The following is an 18,095-nucleotide window of genomic DNA, read 5'->3' on the forward strand; positions in this document are numbered from 1 at the left end:
AACTGAATGCAGCCACTTCTGAGAGTGCCTTCAGGGTTTTGAGTCTGTGCAGGAAGTCAAACTGCACCCATTTCGCTTGTGGAGTGTAATTCCCGATTTGGGTATTTGGAGCACTTGAGCTGTTGTTTTTATACCAGTACTCTTGTCAGAAGGTGTAAGAAGGAAAGTGTCTCCAGAGAGCTGTGTTTTCTTTGCATTCAATAGGGTTGATAGGAGAAAAGGATAGAATTATACAGGTGCTGTCCATAATACAATGCCTAAAGTGTGGAGGGGTCAGTTATGTTTACACATGCCACTGATGGTGTCTGTAGCATAAAACCCAGCGATGGTAATTCTCAGTAGGCTGATGTTGGAAAGCAAGCTTCTTCCAGTGTTAGGAGCTGCAGCCTCTTGCTGAGCATCTTGCAGAGCTGCATCTTGCAGCTCTGAACACAACTCCCCTTTCTAAGATATGGCTTAGATAAGACAGTTTCATGCTTATGGTAGAGTCAGCAAGCCAGTGCAGAGAAACCTTGGACAGTAGTGTTGTCACACTCAAAAGAGGAAAAGCAAGCATAAACATTCTTTCTCCGTACCATGGGGTGCTTTATGGCAGATGCTGGGTGAGGGTTCAGAACAGAAGGATTCAGTACAGTGGCTGAAATGTAAACAAGTTTGACCCAACATGGCTTTTCTGTTTTCAATAAATTTTCCCAAATGCAAGGTGTCAAGCAGCATTTCTCTGCAAGTACTACTTACCGCTTCTTACTCTGTTCAGTATCTGGGAGCTGGCAGTTCCTTTCAGAAGAAATGAGCTAGAACAATATTATATGCAAACTTAACTTTCACCATCTCATTTGGATTGAAATGGTTTGTATCTCATGTTAGAAGATTTCTGAGAAGAAAAGGATGAACACCAACCAACCATCAGCTCCTCCTGTAATAGGTTGTGAGCTGCACCCAATACTGAGCAAAGGACTTGCTGAGGGAATGAGAGTTTCCACACCATACTCAATTCATTGCTTGCCATTGCATGGGGGTACAAAATGTGTGAGTGACTCAAAGAGAAGATGCTATGATTGTCAGAGTGTCATTTTATATTTTACAAAAAATGGCTGTCACCTTTGCAAGGACCTCTTTAGTGCAGTGTTTTGGAGTAGGTATCTGTTCTAGTAAATATCTAAAGGGTTTTCTTTTGGCATTTCATCATTAGTACTTGGGTTCCAGTATGTTAGCATGTTAGCTAAGCAGCATGTTATCCAGCAGTCTGTGTACATTCAGTAGAACCACTAGTGTTAGGCATCTTATTTTCAGATAGAGTAATCTTGTTGTGGGATTCTAAAAGAATTTGTATGAAAGATATACCAAAAGGGATGTTTTTAGGCTAATTCTATTTCAGAGAAGCAGGAAAAGTAATTATTTCAAGCTTTTCTTCAAAAGAAGCTGCATTCATGCAAAGCCTTTCCCAATTCAAGTGAAGTTTGTCCACTCTGAAACAGAAATCAGAGGAATTTCTTTGATAATTTTACTCAGTTGACTTTTTTGTGCTTCTGTAAGATCACATATATATAATAAGAAATTTTAAAACATGGAGGAGGGAGAAGTGAATATATGGAAAAACCAGACAGGTATCTGGTGGGGAACAGAACAACTGAAAATAAGGCTCTGTCAATCAGGTACCTATACAAAGTGCTGTTATTTGGGGCTAGGCAAAATCTCATTTAGCTGATGGCTCTCAGCGTTACTGTTCATTCAGAACAGATGGGAAGAGCAGTTGAACTCTTGAATCACTGGCATCCTCACACAGACCAAAAGGCATATGAAAGGCAGCCACAAAATGCAAAATGTTTTTCAAAGACCCAATAAAAGTTTAGTGGCAAGTGTATTTGATTTCAGCTGTGTGTAAGGAAGAAAATGTTAATAAGGAGCATGGAATTATATTGAAGAGTTGGAAATGGCCAAAGAGGGAACTGAGAAGGAGGTTCTCAGTAAAATTACTGAATTTAGAGTTGGGACTGTGAAGACTAGGTGTGGTCTGGTCTTTGGATGTTAAAAGTCAGAAAAATAAGTGTCTGTCAGCTTTTTCTATGCGATCTAGCAGAATTGTTTAAAGCCATATTTAGTCTGCATCAGCTTCAAGTGAAAGTGGCCTGCAAGGACTCAAGTTTAGCGGGGTGCTGTCACAGGCAAGACAAAATAAATGACAGCCTCTAGTGGACCTGAATACTATGGTTTATTTCAGGACCAGAGAGATTAAGGCTTCTACCCTAGTTGTTCTAATTCGAATTCTCCTCCTGCAGCATTATGTTCCCTAGGTCTCAACTTCTCATCCCTGCAGGGAGGTCACTGCTGGCCTGGAAAGCTGGGTTGGTTCCTGCTGTGCCTCTGCTGTCAGTGTTGGCCACCTGCAAGTGCTACTGGTGAAGGTCCCTGCCATAACTCAGCATTCATGTTTATGTAAGTCCCTGTTCTCCAGGATCTTCTGCCACTTCCAGGATCTTTCCTGGAGCCAATATTTTCACCTTCCTCTTTCCTTACGTTCTGCCCTCTATTTTCTTAAGATGGTCATTTTTTTTCATTGACCCTTCTTTGTGGCATAGAACACCAAATACCTGATATTCCTCATATGAATAGTCTATATGCAGAAGCACAGCATTATGATCAGCCTTGCAATTGGGTGTAGTGTTTCCTATCTTTTAGCTAGGGAATTCAGGATATACCATTTCTGTTTAGTTCAAATGTTACCAAAATTTGCAGTCTGTGCAAGTTGCAGCTAGAGCAGGCTTCTGCTTGATTGTTCAAAATTTCAATTCTGGAAAGACACTGAAAGTTGTACACACACCATGCCCCAGTTCTTTGCTGCCATCAAGCTTTAATAGAATCATAAAACCATTAAGGTTGGGAAAGACCACGAAGGTTTTCAAGTCCAACCATTAACCCAAAACCGCCACGTGTCCCCAAGTGCACATCTGCATGTCTTTTAAATACCTTCAGGCATGGCGACCACCACTTCCCTGGGTAGCACGTTCCAATGCCTGAGAGCCCTTTCAGTGAAAAAACTTGTTCTAATATCCAATCTAAAACTCCCTTAGCACAACTTGAGGCCCTTTCCTCTTGTTCTTTTCACTTTTTATCTGGGGTGGGAGACTGACCCCCACCTGGCTGTAACCTCATTTTGGGTAGCTGTAGAGAGCATTAAGGTCCTCCTTTTCACTAGGCTAAACACCCCCAGCTCCCTCAGCTGTTCCTTATGAGACCCTTCCCCAGCTCCGTTGCCCTTCCCTGGACACGCTCCAGCCCCTCCATGTCTTTCCTGCAGTGAGGGGCCCAGAGCTGAGCACAGGATTGGAGCTGTGGCCTCAGCAGTGCTGGGTACAGGGGGACGGTCACTGCCCTGCTCCTGCTGCCACACCAGGGCTGACCCAGGCCTTCTTGGCCACCTGGGCACACACTGGATCATGTTATTGACCAGAACCCCCAGGTCCTTTTCTGCTTGGCAGCTTTCCAGACACTGCCCCTGGCCTGTAGTGCTGCCTGGGGTTGTTGTGACTCAAGTGCAGGATCTAGCACTTGGTCTTGTTAAATCTCATACAGCTGGCCTCAGCCCATGGATCCATGCTATCCAGGTCCCTCTGGAGAGCCTTCCTGCCCTCCAGCTGATCAACATTATCACTCAAATTGGTGTCATCTGCCCTCGACCCCTTCATCTAGATAATTGAGAAGATACTAAATATGATTGGTCCAATACTGAGCCCTAGGGAACATGACCAGTGACCAGCCACCAGTGGATTTAACTCCATTCCCCACCACTTTCTTGGCACAGCCGTCCAGACAGATTTTTACCCAGGAAACAGTGAGATCATCCAAGCCATGAGCAGTCAGTTTCTCCAGGAGAATCATGTGGGAATTGGTGTCAAAGGCTTTACTGAAGTCTAAATAGACGTGGTCCACAGCCTTTCCTTCTTCCACTAAGCAGGTCACCTAGACTGTTTCCTCTCCTCTGTGTTGTATTTCCAGTAGACATTTAGTGAGTTGAACTCCCCCACAAGAACAAGGGATAATGATCATGAGACTTCTCCCAGCTGCTTATGGAATATTTTTCCTTCCTCTTTATCTTGGTTGGGTGCTCTATAATAGACTCTGACCAGGATATTTGGCTTGTTGACCTTTCCCCTGATTCTTACACACAAACCCTCGACCCTGTCATCGCTATCATCAAGCTCTAGATACTCATAAGGCTCCCTAACATACAAGGTTACCCCACCACCTGACCTTCCTAGCCCATCCCATCTGAAGAGGTTCTGCTCGCTGCAGCACTCCAGTTGTGTGAGTCATCCTACTGTGTTCCCATTAATGCATCATTAGCTTTCCTCCTCCTCTGCAGATGTTTCCAGCTCCTCCTCTTTGTTGCCCATGTTATGGGCATTGGAGTAAATCCATTTCTGTTGGGCTAATGATCCTGCCAGCTTTTTTGGGGAGAAACCTAATTTCTACGTGACCCTACTCAGGAGCTTCCATGGTTCCTGACACATTAGTAACCCTTGCATCTTTGCTGCTGCGTGGATCTGCCTCCCCTACCTCCACTGAGACATCAGACCAAAGAATCTCACACCATCCCTTATGGAGTGCCACCCCCAGGCTTATATCTGGTGAGCCTGGTTTTATCCATTTCACCCTTCAGATCTAGTTTGAAGCTCTTTAAGTGACATCTGCTAATTCTTGTGCAATGATCCTTTTCCCCCTGTGAGACAGGTCGACCCCGTCTGTTGCCAGCCATGTTCTTGTGAATGTTGCTGATTAAATGCTGATGTAGCAAATGTGTGTATCACTGAAGATTTTATTTATTTTCTCTTAACACTTTCCAGTAGAAGTATATGGCTTTTGTTCTAAGCTTTTCAAGCCTCACATGTTTCATACAGTGTGTGAGAGATACATTCTATACGGGGTGATATAATACAGGATAGAATGAACTTCAGTAGTCAGAGGGATGGGAATGTTTGGACAAACATTTTTGGGCTCTGTCTGTGGCGTAACATATTGGAAACGCCGCTTTGGTCTGGTTAGCAGCATGAGAGCAACTTTCCTGTATGAGATGTGTCCATACAGTGCCTAAAGGGCTTGTTAACAGTGGGACCCCTTATGCTGTGGGTGCAGAATTTCAGATTTCTGAAGACGGAAATGGGCTGGAGACACCTGTAGAAATGGCTTACTAAATATAGCGTGTGAACATTAATGACTGTAGATATGTTGTAACATCAGCTGCTCTCATCTGTTGCATCAGAGCTCTTTGCAGGGCTGGGTCTTTGAGTGATTAAATGTTGAAGTCTATTGCTAAACAGACAAACTTGGAGTGAACAGAGCAAGTAAGTTCAGTCTAGCCTTCTGGATACTCATTAAGGTGATCCTGGGCTTTCCACAAACCAGGCTGTAAGCAGGTATGTACACATTTTTCAGCCTGAATGTGTCTGCAATTACTTTTTTACACCAGGATCACTTTAGATACTGCTTTAAGACCGACTACAAGAGGGGTTGTGTGAGAGAAAGAAATGTCAAGAGGGGCAAAGAGAAACAAGAGCTGTGGAGGACATTGCCTGAGTTATATTATGCTCATTAATTCAATTTGAGGCAGGAATGTGTGTAAATAAACCCTGGCAGCTGCAGCAGCTCTCATTTCTGCAGGGCTTTGGCAGGAATGCAGGGGCCAATGGATATGAAATCCTGGCTCTCTTTTGAGAAATTGCAGGCAGACAGCTCTGCAGCCAGAAGAAAGAACAATCTAAGATTTACTGAGAAGACGTAATCACTTTAAGCAGACTTGAAGAGTGTGGAGTTTCAGACATGCAGATTTGGAGGTAAAATTAGTGCAGACAAAAACTAAGTCATTGGAAAACCATGGGGCTTACCTAATTCTCCTGGGTTAATGGCATTATTCATGTTCCAAATATTCAGCCTCAAAATGGAGCAGGAAAGCTGTAGCTGTAACATTAGGTGTCTTCAGAGTAACCTGAGTCTGGATATTCACCAGCAATTGTCTGCAGGTAGTGTAGCTGTTTGTGCCATCTACTGAAAGTCAGATGTGCTGACCATGTTAAGTGAACTGGCTAGTGTCCCAGGGAGTTTAGTCTTTGGAGCTCTTCCTGATTCTGGATCCCCAGAAGTGCCTGGAAGAGGATTCCCATCACTTCACATGGTCTAAGAATGTGTGCTCCCCCTGCTCCCCCACCAAGATATTCAGAGGACAGATCCCTCAATGGGTACTGCAAGCTCAGGATGGTTCTGCAACAATTAACAAGCAATACTGGACTTTCAGATCAGTGGATTTTTCAGCTCTGTTTTTTTAACTAATAGTAGTTGCTATTTGGCTGAAACTGATTGGAATATGAGCTTGATATATCAGCCACATTTAAAAAAATTTAAAAAGTGAAAAAAAACCCAGCTAAACAATGTGAACAGTCTGTGACCAAAGGAGAATCCGTAGTTTTGCTGGCTTTAATCTAGAAGTTTAAATAACAATGTCATCCAAAGCCAAAGCAGTTTTAAAGGCACTGAGATGCATGTTTTAATGGCAGTATTAGAGGTAACTCTTAATTGATTATATTTTACCAGATATCCAAAATCTGACAGTTACTTTATTGATCTGTAAAAAAGTAAGATGTTTTCCTCAAATGGAAACCCACTTCTAGTATAGGTCTTCTTTCTAATCTCAATTCCATTGTCTCCAAATATTTGCATATCAGAAAACTTAATTTTGTTTAAATTGTGCTGGCAAGGGAGTTTGTGTGAAAATGAGGTCTAGTAAGGTCAGAACTATAGAGCAAAAGCTGCACATGGAAGAACTTGACCTTAGCAATAATAATAATAATGCTTAGTATTTGAATGTTCATTGGGTTTTGGAATATCTGTTTTGCTTTGCACATTAGATAAATTAGTGTAAACAGAGGTATTGATGTATTTAATTGTAACTCTTTTCATGTAACAAAGTTTGTCAATAACACTTTCAAAATACGTTTCCTAAATAGCACTTTGAAATATTTATGTACTGTGACTTCAGCACTGTCTTTTTCTGTAGTACAGGCACCTATGTCTGGCAGATGATAAGCCAGGAGGCATCCAGGGGGTGTCACAAACAATCAGATTAAATATTCAGATTCTGAACTAGCACCTATTTTGTTAAATAGCTGTGTCTCTGTAGCAGAAGCAGAGCTACATGCAATACATTGACATTGAAAGTTTTTCTTACTGCTCTGCAAGGGAATCCATGAAGAGACCAGAGGTTTTGTGCCTTTGAATTTGGAGAGTACTGATGGACATTTGGAAATACAGGTCATAAACATAAGGAACTGGAAAAAGGCAGCCCAACAGTTAAGAAAGGATAGACTCTGTCATGCATAACACTGGCATTAATTTTGTTGAAAGTGGCAACATGCAGAAGTTTACTGGTCTTTCAGGCAGTTTCATTATAAGCTTGTCATAAATCTGTTTCTTTTACTGCGGAAAATATCTGCTGGAGAAGCAGTGGTCAAAACTCGGGGCAAACTGCTGAGACACTTTTAGTATGTTGTTTTATGCTCCCCTCTATTTTAAGCTATTGTTTACATCCAGTGTTGTTATTGCCACTTTCAATCCAGCTCACCCTTGACACTGCTAGCTTCAAACATCATCTAATGTGTGATTTAGCAATAGAAAAGCAGCAAGATCTGCTCACACCTGATGTCTTTCAATAGCTGCCTCTGGGTCAGTAGCCTCTGGCTGGCTTTGCCATTCTTGAGAAACTTGAATTTTAATCATTTGCTCCTGTCAAGAGCAGCATAAGGCACACTCTTTCATCAGTTTCAGTACAGTGAGTCTGAACACACATGTCCAAGTCCCCTGGAAGTCTCTGCTTGCTGCTAGTTTTGGCAGGAATAAAATCAGTTGTGATTTGTATTCTGCCTCTTGTGAGCTTCTCTGCTGATACACAGAGAGGCATCCAGTGTTTAAAATCTACACACAGCACAGCCTCACTGGCATGGTTGTTTTCTTCCTGCTTCTTTACCCACCATTGCCCAGCACCCCTGGTGTGCATCCCCACATAGGTACACCTGGGTACATTGTCTCAGGTCACTGGGGTTGTTGCCTTGCCCGACAAATTTTGTGTACTTTTAGATGCATATGGTACTTAAAACTCAATTTGTACTAACATACCTGCATTGGTTTGTAGGTAAGATTTTCTCTTTGTTTCTTTCCTGTCCTGGATTTACACAGTTTTCTCTCTGCTGCTCAGAGACAGATGAGGAGCAAGTGACACTTTTGCAGTGTCAAGTTTGCCTCCTAGGACCCTGGCTGGCTCCTTGCAGGGCTGGCAGCCACAGTCCTGCTTCCTGCTCACCCCCTGGGCCCCTCACACCTGTTCAGTGAACCACCTCCAGGAGTGTCCCATCCACTGGAAGCTGCTCCTTTCCCCAGACTGTGCAGTGCTTTTTCCAGCAGGGCTTCAAAAGAGCAGAAAGGACTTGAGGGAGAAATTTTGTGAGCCATCCAGCAGTCACAACAGGGGATTGAACGGCATTTTCCAAAGTGCCCTCAATTAATTAGTGTTGTGTGGTTAAAAACTTACTGGAGCCCAGGTATAGCTTTGAGTGCTAGCACTGCAGGGGAGGCCCTGAAGAGTCATTTCACCGAGTTCTTTGCTTTATATTTGATTCCTTCCTTTTTTCTTTTTCTTCCGGTGGGACTTGACTAGGACAGGAATCAGAGTCTGGCTGAAACAGAATTTATCACAGTAGAATACATTACTGAGTTAGACCTCTTTCTCCCTGCTTAGCTACTGCTGGCCATTTGTGTAATCTGTTGAACAGTTCAGAAAGTTTTAAACTTTGGGCCAGAACAGAGCTATGAAGCATAAAAAATAGCTAGTGCTGTCCTAAACTGGAAAAATCAATATGATAGTCAAAAGTGTGGCTGCACTGCTGTGCTTTGGTCAGCGTGGTGACATGCAGAGCATTTCATTGCCACAGCTGCGCTCTGCAGTTAGGATTCAGCATTCCAAAGACCAGTAAGCCTCCTGTTCTGCCTCCATGGTCTGCCTGTTTTGGGGATTTTTATTTATTAAATCAGATATCCAAAGATGTTTTCTCTGTGTATATTGTTTTCAAATGCGGAACTTTCTCCTTATATTGACCAGCATTTCAAATTAAGTGGTTTTTTTAGCTGCAAGCCAGTAATGAGTTTGAAACCTGTCTTCAGGTTTTAAAGCAAGAAGGTGCATTTGATAGCAGGGGAGAAGGAAGAGATTCATCAATTCTTATTTTGGACATGAGACAACATATGATTTCTACCAGGTAGTGTTTTCATGTATGCCATTTAAAGCACTTGGTAGGGATATTTTTAATCAAATTATTAAGAATAGTTTTCATATCTACTAAGGAAAGTGGAGGCTTTCATTGTTAGAGCCCAAGGCTAGAAGGCTGAGAGGATGGGGATGTTAGTATGTTCAAGTAATTATTGCTGTGATTTTATAGACTAATAGGTCGTGACCTTTCTGTGCCTCTCACTGGAAAGCTGGGAATTTCCCCCTTTGCAGTAATCAAAATTTTCTATTGTTGAGTTCTTATGGTGAAAATATCCCAAGGAGCTATTAGTTTTCCTATAGAGTCAATCTTGTTTTGGGCTTGAGCAGTGTCACTGTAAGGCTTGGGTGGGTTTTAATATGATTTTAATTCTACCATCAATGTGGGCTTTACAATATGACTGCTACTGTAATTGCATATTTGCCTTCAAACAATAGCTTGCAGTGCTGTGTAATTTTTTTTCGTTACTTGGGTACATGTGTCATGTTTGATAGTGCTACTTACTGTGCTGTGTGCAAGATGATATATTCCTTGAAATCTTTTGGGGAGGGGTGTGGGGGCGTGGAATACAGTAACCATTCATACGCACCAAAGTGTCAGACTGAATACTAGAACATAGGATAATCATGGAAATGCAGTAATTTTTAAGCCTGTCCAAATTAGCTTTCTAGCTCACTACATCATCCCCTGAAGTGGTGAGAAGAAAGAAATGATGCAGAACAGAGCCACCATCTAAATTATTAAAATGTGTTCCTTGGAGAGGAGATATGTTCATATATAAGTCTAACTCAATAAAGATTTATTGGATTTTTTGATAGTAGAAACTGAGTAAATAGACAAGAATGGGGGAGATGGAGGGGGGAATTAGAGGGGGAGGTATACCAGTGATCAGGTGGTGAAAAAGAAACCCATGTAATGAATAATATTTCTATTTAAGTAGTATATACATAACATTTTAATGACAGTATTGAAATACTGTACTTCAGCTGTATAATACTCTTAGGAACTTCACCAGTGCTAGTTCAAGGTCATTTTTTTTTAACCTGGCTATGCTATTTCCCAGCCTTGAACTACTGCTCCAGTTTTGTCATTTTCCCATCCATCTGTTGTTTATCCATTTGTCAGTGTTGATTTCCATGTATTCCTTTCCACTTTTTTCAAGATATTTAAGGAAGGTGAAATCAAGATCTGATATAGCCACTCTATGTTCTTTCTTGCTGTACCAGCATTATTTTCTTCTGCTGCTTTTTTTCCAGCAGTTCTGCCCTAAACACATTGTTTTCTGTGTCCCAAGTTCTTTTGTAGCCCATTACTCTCTTTTATTCCATGTTATTGATTTCATCTGACATTTATCAAACCACACTGTACTACTCTCTCTGGTTCTTTTTTTTTCCTATTGTTTCTTTATTCACTGTAATGTTGGTGACCCTTTGTGCAGTTTCCCCTTCTCTTCAACCAGAACAGTCTTCTGTCCAGTTCTGTCATCTGCTTATCAGAGATCTCTACTAATTATCAAGCCACTGGCTTCTTTTGTCTCTGTTTTTTTGACAATTCTGATCATCATCTTTGCAGAAGCCACCACTTGTCCCAGGCTATCATGTTAGTGTCTTGCCACCTCAGTTCATGTGGGAAAGAAACCTGATCATAAACAGCAAGTTGAAGTTATTCTTTAATTATACAAGACACTGCTGAGAGAAAGTGAAGCAGGTCCTGAAAGAGTGTCCCAGCAGAACAGGAACAAAGTAAAAGACAGAGCAGAAGTTTCTTAACAACTATTAACTTCGAGTGTTTCTAAGCAGTGGAGTTTTGTGCTGTGTGACACAGCAGACACTGCTGCCAGAGAGGCTGCATTGGTAGCACGGGGTCACATATGCCATGCAACATCATGACAGTGTTTTCCACTGTTCTGGATTCAGGAGAAGGAGTGCAGTAGATTTTAGAACATTGTCTCTGTACTTAATTTCATAACATTCATGCTAGGCAGTTCTTCATTCAAGTACAAGGTTAACAAGTATTTGTAAGTAGTGTTCAAAATAGATGCACAGCTGTAGCGTCTTACTAGTAGTCTTCACCCACATTTTGGCATAAAGATGTGTTGTAAAACTTTGTCAAGGGGAGAAATACATCAAAAGGGTTAAGAATCCATAAGAGATTAAGGATCAAATGGCTCCACAGAGGAAGAGGGAACTCAAAACTGAATAATGCTGTGAGCTTTCTTGGAACAGAGCGCTGCCAGCTGCTGTTATAATCCCATCGCTCTCAACAGGCACAAAGCAAGTCTGGGACAATTGTGCCTCTGGGTTCAGTGTTAAATGAGCTACTTTTGAGGCTGGCATGCAGGGTTATGTCATCCTCTTGATGAAGTGGCCTGTAGTGTGCATCCTTTATACATCTGTAACTACTTAGGAATGCCCCTGAAGTTTTCCAAATGGTTCCAAACCACAGGATGATCAAGAGAAGAGAAAGGATAGGGGAGTGGGACCACTGGGTTTTATTATGAGTAAGCTTCCAATCTAGAGGATAGTAAATAACTTCAGAGGAGAGGCTTCTGCTCTGACTAAGCACTTTGCTTTTTCTTTTTTTGGAAGGTGATCTCCTCAGTACCATGTCACTGGATCTCCCTTTGCATGACTTGAACCAAGCAGATATCTGGACTTAGGCCTCTTAAGTGGCAGCATGCAAACTCAGCACAGTAATGGTAGATGCACAGTGTGATGTTCACACAGTTGTCAGTCTTCTCACAGGTACGCTGGAGTAAGCTGAGAGATGCAGGTAGAAGAAGGGGAATGTGAATACCTGAAGGGCTTAAACTTCCTTTTTGGAAATCATTTCCCCTCAGCTTGATTTTTCCCTTCTTTACCCATTATCCTTCCTTTGCCCTCCCAATGACTATCTGCTTCTTTCAGTGCCTGCATTCCTTTGCTCAGAAGAGATCAGGAAACAAGTTACCATTTCCCACCATGCTTGCTGGTGTAAAAAGAATAAGGCAGAGGCCAGCCCATTACTCAAGCTTGCAGGCTGTGATGAGCTTTGGTGGGAATCTTAGTGCAGCAAAGTGTAGTGTGGGAAGCAGTAGTGCAGAGTAAAGAGTTGCAGAACAAGTTCATACTTTAATGCATGCCCTAATAGTTTTGCTGAAACTGCCCTGGTGTATCGATCAGACTGGAGCACTGAGCAGATCAATATCACTTTTCCAGGAACAGTCTGTAAGGTGTTCTTTTCTTCATGCTGACTCTTTTGAGTCTGGCACTAATGGTCTATATCAGGAACTGCAAGCAAGTTAAGGGGTCTTCTGCAGAGCTGTGAAAGAGGTTCTGGAACTCACATCATCCTTCTCTCCTGTAAAACTATAATCCTCCCTCCATCTGAGGTGCCAGCCTCTCTCTGAAGTGTTTCTTGCCATGGCAAAGAATCCCCTTTCCTTCCCAGTACGGGTACAAAAGCAACTTGCTGGTCTGACTGCAGCCATCCTGAGTCTCCACATGCGTGGGGACTGAACTCTGCCACCATTTTGGGTGCCAAAATTTCCCTCATTCCAACTCAGAATCAGTTTGAGAGCAAGGATGTAGTTTGGCACACAGCTGCCCCCATCTACTCTGAATAACTTGCTGCACCTATTCTTTCTGAAATAGTAAAATGTAAAGGATTCATTTTAAAGGGGGTTTCAGGCCATTATTCCCTGAGGAAAAATAGGGTTTAAACTCAGATTTGCAAATGCATCTTGGAGTTAACAAGCATTTTTGTATGCCCTTGTGTGTGCTGCTCAAAGCTGTGCTCTTTTCCATATTAATTATTTCCTTCCTTGGTTAGTCCAAACTCCACTGTTTTGATATCACTATGTCCCAAATCATACTTGTAATCTTTCCAAGCTTCTGCATCCAAAATTTCTCATTTTAACCCATTAATCTGAGCCTGCATCATTTGGAATTCCTCCTCAAGATCCTCATGTACCCTTTCTAGTGTTGGCAACTCTTGCCAATTTATTATAAGCAACATGAGCCTGGCCTTTGCTCAGGAGCCTGTAGGAACAGGAGAAAATTTGCAGTATATCTTCTTTGCTTTTGTACACTTTGGAAACTGAGTAAGTCTCCACCTGGTGTACTGTAGCATGAAGGAAGTTGTGCTGTTCATCAAGCAGGGATCCCATGTCTTCACAGTTATTAGTGATGGTCATTGAATATATACACCCCTCATCCTTTTCTGTTATTTGATGTTGTTTTGAACAGGTGACCCATTTAACACGTAAGGCAATTCATCTTTTAAGAGTGACTTCAGGCCATGCTAAGAAAAAAACTTTGTGTAAATATGGAGAAAATATGTTATTGTTCTTTGCCATAGAGCCTACAAAGCAGTCTATGCTGTTGGCTTAATTACCCCCCTGGCCCCAGTGTCAGAGGGCTTTGCATCCACCTACACATGAGATGGCTTGCAGTTCATGCTGATGTCTCCATGCTAGTGCAGAAGCCCACTTTGGCCTCTCTAGTGTATCACATCAGGTACTGTTGGGTTTTGTTTCACTCGCTGGTCATGTCAGTTCAGAACACCCTGCCCGTGCACCCGGAGTTAGTCGGAGCTGTAAACCTGACATAGGAGATGAAGTGACTGGAGCAATGGAGGAAGTTACTTCAAGCTTAGTGCCACTCTGGTTTAGCAGCATGGGTGAAAGTTTGCCGTCTGCTTCCACCTCCTGTGGCAGGCCTATCAGCTAGCTTCCTGGCTTCTTTTTCTGAAGCTCCCTTTCATGTTACAGAAGGCAGGTAGGATGCTTGATGTTAACCTTCTGGAACTGTCAAGTCCTGGCTTGGGTTAGGTGTTCTCCTAGGCAATTCTGCAGCAGAGCAGGATTGCAGAACATATTGCTGTATGTGATAAAATTTGTCAGTGTCGTTTGAGTGTCTGCAGGTGAGACTCCAAAATAAGAGCACACACTAAATTTTGTCATTGAATTTAATGATGGTTTGTAACAGATCTGTCAGTATTGGCTACCTTTTTATTTCTTGCAATTCACTACCAATGTAATAAGTTTTTAACCTTTAGTTTTATAGTTCTCTGAAGCTCAATTGTGTGACTTCTGATGCTCTGTTCCTGAGGGTTTCTGAATAATTCAGAGATGGCTGCACTACTGATTTTTTTCTTCAGTATCACTCTGGATTTTGCCAACTTTCCTACCGAAACACAGTTTGATAAAATACAACAACGAATGTAGATTTCTGCTTTTGTCTTTGCTCCTGAAGTATGTTGTAATTTCAATTTAGTTTGTGTTTAATTCAGTAATTTCAGTAATTGTGTGTTGTATTTTCAGTTTATGTAGGTGTCAGATAAGCTTCTCCTTTGCTCAGTCATTTCAGTTCTGTCTTGACTCCAAATAATATTGCATGTTCTTTGAACTTTGACCTCTTCTGGCTGGTGGGGTTTTTTTTCACTTGCTCTTCTGCATGGTCAGATGGTCCATGTAAATTTGCACAAGGCAACTGGAAGTCTGACAGAAACTGAAGTGATGTTAAATCAGGGGAAATGTTAATTCAGGAAGAAGCACTTTGACTGCCAATAATCAGGAGTTGCCTCCTGTGAAGTCAAACCAAGGTGAGATCTGACCTTTTATTTGAAGGAGGAAAAGGCTAGTGCATGTTCTCACTGTGTTGCCAATTAATAAATGTTTTTAAGACAAATAATCTGCACTACAAAGGTTTTCTTTTCAGTGGGTGTTTTTAGAGTCAGAAGAAACTCCAGTAGCCAAGGTTTATGCTATAATACGCAATATCTCCTTTCTTTCAGTGCAACTGTCTCAGGTGTTTTGAAATAATCTTAGAATCATAGAATGGCCTTGGAAGGGACCTTAAAGGTTAGCTAGTTTCAACCCCCCAGCTGAGGATGAGGACACCTTTCACTAAACCAGGTTGCTCAGAGCCACATCCAGCCTGGCCTTAAACAGGAACGGAGCATCCACAACCCCTCTCAACAACCTGTTCCAGTGCCTCACCACCCTCACAGTAAATAACTTCTGTAAAGATTCCTAACATCTAATATTACCCTGCCTTCTTTCAGTTTGAAGCCATTCCCCCTTGCCCTGTCACTACAAGCTCATGTAAGTAGTCTCTCTCTCTCTCAGTCTTGCTGGAAGGCTGCAGCTAGGTCACCCTGAAGCCTTCTCTTTTCCAGGCCGAACAATCCCAGTTCTCTCAGCCTTTCCTTGTAGAAGTGTTCCATCTCTCTGACCATCCCAGTGTCCTTCCTCTGTGCTCACTCCAACAGGTCCCTGTCCCCCCTGTACTGGAACCCCAGAGCTGGAGCAGCCCTGCAGGTGGGCTCTGAGCAGAGCAGAGGGGCAGAATCCCCTCCCTGGCCCTGCTGCCCACCACTGGATGCAGCCCAGGGCACCATTGGCTTTCTGGGCTGCGAGAGCACATTGCTGGGTCCTTGCACCCCCAAGTACTTGTTTATCAGGGGGTACACCTTATTTGACCTTCATGCCCTGGAGCAGTTTATTTATGGAATGTAATTTCCACTGTGGTCAAACCCTTACTTTGTGTTTGAGTCACTCTTCCGTTATTTGTCTCACACATGAATTTACCCTACAGTCTTTTTCTTCCAAGAGCACCTGAAAGGGCACTTGGAAATCTCTGTCTGCCTTCTTAGTTCAGCAAAATGCAAGTGAACCTGAACTACAGCCAAGATGGAATCTGCTGCCAAACTTCTTTGAGTTTAGCCTGTATATTCTAAAGATTAAGAAGACTGCTGTTAGGATTTGAGGCTAGAATGATAGAGTACTTTAAAAGTCACTTTGTTATATCAAGACAGTATGATGAGTGGTAAGAAGTCTGCCAGAAGAACAGTACTGCATCCCTGGAAATGAATCATCTTTCATCCCTTGCTAGGACACGCTGCTGACCTCAGCATGCCTTGTTTTTACTGTTTTCATCATCTTTTCAGACCAGGGTTTGAAAAGGAGATAAATACCTGTCTTTTACACATGCTAGATCAATTTATTGATACTTTTGATGGATTCAGAAGCTCAGTTGCAGTGAGTGTACATTGCCTTAAGGGGTTTTTGGCCTCTTGTATCATGGTCCTTCCATTAATCTTCATATTGTTTACAATTGAGAAATTGGGACACACTAAGAGCCCTCTGGAGAGGGACAGTTGCTATCTCTGAGCAGGAATCCATGCCATTGTATGAACTCTGGATTGGGCTGAATGTATTGCAGTCCAGACTCCTGTGAGGTGCATGAAATCTGAATTCCAGCATGATTAAGAGGAGAAGCCTGAAGACAAGTCAGTAGCCTATGGTGCGGAAAGTAAGCAGGCAGGTCATCAAGTTTTACAAACCTAGACAAATTGCTGAGCCTGTTCTTTCTGTGCAGCTTAGACACGGCCATTACCTCTAAATAGGAGGTTCTCTTGTAGGTCACAGAGTGTGCTTAAGGGTGTTACTGCATTTTGATAGTTTGACAGAGCAATTCTACCTGTTCGCTTCCATATGTTTTGCTTAGCTCAGGTGCTTCTCAAGTAGAGGTGTTTTGCTGTTCTGTATTGCAGAGTAATTGTGGGATTGCAGATTGTAGTTACTGAATCTGCTAAAGGTGCCCCAAATTAGAGAAGCACTTCTTTCTCAATGGTTGTAAGAGCAGTACAATACAAAGAGGAACATGTTGTACTTGGAACAAAGTCTCCAGTACGCTTCTGAAATCATAGTAGTAGGTAGGAGCTTACCCCTTGGCAACAGGATCAGTTTGCTTGGGGGGTCAAAATGCCTACTGCACCACTCTGTACAGAGTAGTACATCTTTCTCTTCATTACTTGTAGTTTTGAATCCTATATAGCCATTTCATTGTATCCTATAATACCCTGAGCTGGAAGGGACCCACAAGGATTATCAAGTCTAGCTCTTTGGCCCTGCACAGAACAACCCCAAGAATCACACCAAGAGCCTGAGAGCCTTGTCCAAAAACTTCTTGAACATTTGATTTTTCATGTGAGATTTTTATTGACAATTAAGTGTAGTGATTTAATGGCACAGTTTCTTGGAGAAGCTTTGCTCTAGCTGCAGCTGTCCTTTTTGGGCTGTATTTAACTATAAGATAGTCCATGTTAATTTTGAATTGGAAAAAAGTCTTATGCTTAGTTTTATCATTCTTTGTAAAACCTGGGAATACTTTCAAATATATTTAAAAAGTGATATCATTTCTGCTCCAAAAATCAAAACTCTGAGGGCCTTTTTCTGCCTTATCCTTCTGCAGACATGACCTAATTAAAGTCATGTAAAGATTCTTGTTTAAAAAAATCCTCTGTATAAATGCAAATAACTGAGAATGAAAGGATTTAACTGTCTTATTGTGAAAGGACATAGACCTATTGAGTGCAAAGTCAGTAACCCTTTCGTCTCTGTACTCTGCACTTTAGGTGTAACTTCTTAGAGATTCCATATCACCTAGCTGACATCTTGCTCTGGAAGAGAAGGAGAAGAGCAGAGGTGGGATGAGAACAACAGGCAAATAGCCAGGTGTCTGTCTCTGCAGTCATGAGCAGGCTTCTACACAGGAAGTTTCCACTCTCTGGGCTGGCTTTAAATAAAACATGGCAGATTTTGAGGGGTGGGGGGGTGTTGTGTTTGATTTGGATTTTTTGGTGTTGGGTTTTCTTTTCCTGGGATATGAACTATCAAGTCAAATACAATTGGTTTGCAGTGAATTTTGATGCAAGGGATGCTCTTCCAGATAGTTTGAACATTGTGTAGTGTTGATCATGGTTTGTAACGAGCCTTTGGTTCTTCTCAAGGGCCTTCAATTG

The 18,095-nt window shown here is 42.1% G+C and overlaps 1 protein-coding gene and 1 long non-coding RNA gene across 7 annotated transcripts in view; both read left to right on the top strand.

Moving 5' to 3' along the window:
• Positions 1-18,095, top strand: part of ATP8A2 (ATPase phospholipid transporting 8A2) — a 311,854-nt gene that overhangs the window by 221,045 nt on the left and 72,714 nt on the right. The window lies entirely within an intron of this gene.
• LOC135295508 (uncharacterized) lies at positions 17,043-17,896 on the top strand. Its single transcript, XR_010357629.1, has 2 exons — positions 17,043-17,280; positions 17,709-17,896. It is a non-coding gene; the product is annotated as an uncharacterized LOC135295508 (long non-coding RNA).

The sequence above is a fragment of the Passer domesticus genome, chromosome 2 (assembly GCF_036417665.1).
Source record: "Passer domesticus isolate bPasDom1 chromosome 2, bPasDom1.hap1, whole genome shotgun sequence".
NCBI classification, from domain to species: domain Eukaryota; kingdom Metazoa; phylum Chordata; class Aves; order Passeriformes; family Passeridae; genus Passer; species Passer domesticus.